The sequence below is a fragment of the Callospermophilus lateralis genome, chromosome 1, assembly GCF_048772815.1.
Source record: "Callospermophilus lateralis isolate mCalLat2 chromosome 1, mCalLat2.hap1, whole genome shotgun sequence".
Lineage (NCBI taxonomy): Eukaryota > Metazoa > Chordata > Mammalia > Rodentia > Sciuridae > Callospermophilus > Callospermophilus lateralis.
Genome location: NC_135305.1, coordinates 72,043,751 through 72,048,522, shown reverse-complemented (window position 1 = coordinate 72,048,522; position 4,772 = coordinate 72,043,751). Strand labels below are relative to the sequence as shown.

General features: G+C 34.5%; 1 pseudogene; it reads left to right on the top strand.

The window, feature by feature from the left end:
- The first annotated feature begins 473 nt into the window (after positions 1-473).
- Positions 474-877, top strand: LOC143404777 (fatty acid-binding protein 5 pseudogene; annotated as a pseudogene).
- The last annotated feature ends 3,895 nt before the right edge of the window (positions 878-4,772 follow it).

The following is a 4,772-nucleotide window of genomic DNA, read 5'->3' as shown; positions in this document are numbered from 1 at the left end:
CCTTATCATCTGAGGAGACTTTTACAAAGTCCCCAACAATCAAAACTGGCTTTAAAATATAAATGTTCTTATGTTAAATGACATAGGTTCAACAGAAATGCAAAGTAAAAATTCAGACTTATCTCCAAATTATGTTAAGAATAGATTATTAATCAATATAATAGTATGAAGAACTGAGATAACTTAGATTTTCTTTTTTTTTATTACTCTCAACAATCTATCACTTGAGTAACCCACTTATCAAAACCTTTAGCATTTATGCTTTACTGATTGCACCCCATCTTAACCATTTACATTCCTGTAGTGACCCCCATTGTTTTATTCTAAGATAACCATTCAGCTTTATTTAGACCATGCATCAGAATGTGCCAAGTCAAAGTGAGATTTATTTTATTTCTTGATTGACCAAATTGCTTGCTGTCCACCTCTGAGTCGCTCCCCTCACTGCATTCGCCAGCCTGCCCGCATCCACCATGGCCACAGGTCAGCATCTGGAGGGAAGGTGGCACCTGGTTCACAGCAAAGGCTTTGATGACTACATGAAAGGACTAGGAGTGGGACTGACTATGCCCAAAATAGGTGCGATGGCCAAATCAGATTGTGTCATTACCCTTGAAGACCAGAAGCTCAACATGAAAATGAAAGCACTTTGAAAACACACAGTTTTCTTGTACCCTGAAACAGAAGTTTGAAGAAACTAGAACTGATGTCAGAAAAACTCAGAGTCTACAGCTTTGTCAGTGGTGGGTTGGTTCAGCATCAGGAATGGGATGGGAAGGAAAGCACAATAACAAGAAAATTGAAAGATGGGAAGTTAGTGGTGAAGTGTGCCATGAATAATGTCACCTGTACTCGGGTCTATGAGAAAGTAGAATAAAAATTCCATCATGACTTTGGACAGAATTAGCTATAAGAATGAAGAAGCTCAGTTCAATGAGCAAATCTCCAGACTTCTGCTTCACTTCTTCTTTTTCAAAGTGTTCGTTTAACTAAGATCATCCCTTTGGTTAGTAAGAAAATGTGTTTGTGCTTAAAGGAAAAAAAAAAAAGAAATACTTAGAAATTTTGTTCAAAACTTCTTTATGTTATAAAGAAAAATGTAGTGTAGTCGTGCGTGGTACTAGTAACAGAACTGTCCTAGGAACTCAACTCTCAGAACAAAAGCCAGTTCTCTGTTCTTTGATGTCTTTGAAGATCAACTTGAACTTCTGGGATCCTGGGGCTATGAGAATGCAGACAGCATTTTGCTGGTTTCTATTTTTAAAATCAATATTATCTCAATTTATGAATAGTTTAAGAAAATAAATTTCCAAGTGTGACCTGATTCACTTTCTTAAAAGACATTTAATTCTCATGAATTCTACTAGCGTCACTAAGGGTAAGGAAACTTCTATCCGTTGGTTTTAGTAGTTAACAAGAGGGAGCCTTCTAATCAAATCCTAACTTTTTTAGACTGCATTAATAAATGTAAACAGGATGTTTTAACACAGAAAAAAATAAAACTGCCTGATAGATGCAAGGCATTTCTTTAATGGTGTTTAAAAAGAAGCTAAACACCTCCTTGGGAATTCTTAAAACATTTATCTTTTAGGCAGTTATTTAGCTTCACAAGTCTTTGTTGTTTAACAAGCTGGAGAAAATAGGTCAGCTAATGTTATATTAATCAGTAAATTAATATTTTAATTTGATTTTCTTTCTAGTTAAAATGCTTGCAGCTTTTCCTACCCCCCACCAGTTCAGCACCAGTGTTAAGTGGTATCATTATCATACTGTACCTTCGGGTTGGGAGATAACAGGGTCCAGCTATAACTCTATTCTTAGGAGAGTGGGAGGTTTATCATGCCACTTACACATTTAATTGACACTCCATGGCTTCTGTGACACAAAGTATCTTAGAACTTAGTCATAGGATTTTCCAGTTTGTGCCATTAAATTCATATTCTAAAACCATCCCTTTCAAATCTGAGTAGATAGTAAGTTTTGGTTAATAAAAATTCTGTCTTTACATTAGGGAAAAGGCCATTTTACTCACATTATCTGAGAAATATAAATGCAGGTTTCAGGTTCTAGTTTCTAATTTCTTCTATCAATCCACAATGCAAGGGAGATTTTGATTCAACGGGATTAATGGTCAATTTTTCTGAGTGAATAAAGATCTACCAATGTTTTATAGAAGTTTAATGTAGCTAGGTAAACTTACTTTTAATTTCTCAAAAACCCCAAACTCTAATTTTATTTTATTGACTTATTTCATGTGTAGTATACATGGAAGAACCAAAACATGCTAGGAGCTGGGTAATTTTGTATGACATTATTTCGGTGGTTATATTAATTTTCATGATAGTCACCTGAACTTCCTTATTTTCCGAGAATCCAAACCTGGCATGATTAAGAGAGAGATTGACTATAATAACCTAAGAGGTTAGTGGAAGCCAGAAACAGAGAACAATGGAAGAGGCATATAGACACTGCTTGGTACATTAGCAACCTTCTTAATGAAAGCTACGATCCCCATGCAGTGTTTCTCTGCAGCTGCAATTCAGCTAATGTTTGGCAGAAAGGAATGACAATCTTTATTTTTGGTGTTGAAAATATGTACGTATTTAAAATATATAAGATTCATTAAATAAATTTGGAAAAAATAACTAGAAAGTTTAATAAAACCTATCAATAGGAAAATTGCCTAGGATTGTTCTTTTTCCAACTTATGGTCTATTTTCATTGACTTATGAAATTTTGAATGCTTGGTATGGGAAACAACACAATTGTTAACAAGAGATATAACTTATTGCAGAAAACCATTCATTGGAAAAATACATGCTCAATTACCTTACTACTAAACACGTTATTCTCATACTGTTCATTTTTGTCCTATGGTTCTTTGGTTTGTATCAGGGAGAAAAACTCCAGTTTGCCAGTGTGAACTAAGCCATACATAATTCTCAAAGAAACATTCAAGTGTATATCCTAAAATGGTGTATTCACTTATTCTAATGAATATATTATATAGAATCATGAGATTTTTAATATTATTATTGTTGCTGTTGCTTATCTTATTATTGTAGGCAAATGTTATAAATTACATGACAAATTGATGATTATGTAGAACTCATGCGAAATGGATATGGCAGGTGTTGTTTTGTTTAGTCTGTTTAGTCTTCTGTTGTATCTTGCTTTTGTTATGGAAGTTTTGAATAAAAAGTGAAAGTATAGACATTGGATTTTTACAGATTTTTTTAATGAAATAACTATTCACATACATTGAACAAAAATGACAAACAGGAGAGGGTAAAGTAATTCATGTTTTTAGATCATGAACTCTGGACTCTCCCCTTCTAGATGCTTGATTTGTATAATAATGGTAGCAAAATAATAATAATCAAATACCTAATATTTAATGATTATTTATTACTCGAGGATTTATTAATTTTTTTCTTATGTGTTGAATACTGGTCCAAGTATTTGCATATAAATTCATTTAATTTCACAACTCTATTGATTAAACACTACCTATTATCCAATTATTACAAATGAGTGAACAAAATGAAAGAGGCTACATAACCTGAAGTCTAAGTTAGTGTGTAGTATTTGCTGGGACTAGACTCTAGTTCTTACTTCTGGCCTACATGCTTAATCACTGGACTATTACTTAATTTTATTTGTTTTTTTTAAATGATATGAGTCAGGATGGAGAAGAAATGACTAGATTTTAATTTATTTAAAAACCTAACATCATTTTCATAAAATATTATAACTCCCTTACATTTTCTTTATGATTTCTGTATCTAAGTTTTCATTTGTTCAAAACTAAAACCTGATTGCCTAGGCTTGTGCAGTGTCCAGCATTATTATGGTTTGGATGTGAGGTATACCCCAAAAGCTCACATGTGAGATAATACAAGAAGGTTTGGATGAGATATGATTGGGTTATGAGAGCCTTAACCCAATCACTGAATTAATCCCCTGATAGGAATTAACTGATGAGTGGTAACTGAACTAGTAGGGTGTGGCTGGAGGAGGTGGGACTTGGGGGCATATATGTTTTTGTATCTGTAGAGTTTCCACTCCAGTCTCTCTGCTTTCAGAATGCCATGTAAGCTGCTTCCTTCTTCCACCTCTTCCACTATGATGTTCTGCCTCACTTGGAGTTGCAAGGAATGGAGCTGACCTTCTATGGACTGAGACCTTTATAACCATGAGCCCTCAAATAAACTTTTCTTCCTTTAAAATTGTTCTAAGCAGAGCATGGTGTCGCAGGCAGGCTTGTAGTTCCAGCAGCTGAGACAGGAGACTCATGAGTTCAAAGCCAGCCTCAGCGAAAGCAAGATGGTAAGCAACTGAGTGAGACCCTGTCTCTAAATAAAATACAAAATAGGGCTGGGGGTGTGGCTCAGTGGTCAAGTGCCTCTGAGTTCAATCCTCAGTACCAATAAATAAATAGACAGATAGATAGATAGATAGTTAGATGAATAAATAAAATTGTTCTGGTCAGATCATTTTGTCTCAGTAGTGAAAAAGCTGACTAAAACAAGCATTGAGTGATCTACTCAAATACAATGAAAGAATAGATCACATGTTCACTTAGACCAGCTCTTTGGGGACTCTGCAAAGGCCAGTATCACTAAGAACTAACTTTAACTGGGTTTGGATGGTGAAAGTTAATGAAATTTCTTATACATGGAAGTTGAAAGACATTTGAAGATGCTCAGGAAAGAATTCATGGAAATGGTGACATGTAAAATGAATAGTGGAGGATGAACAGCATGTTACAA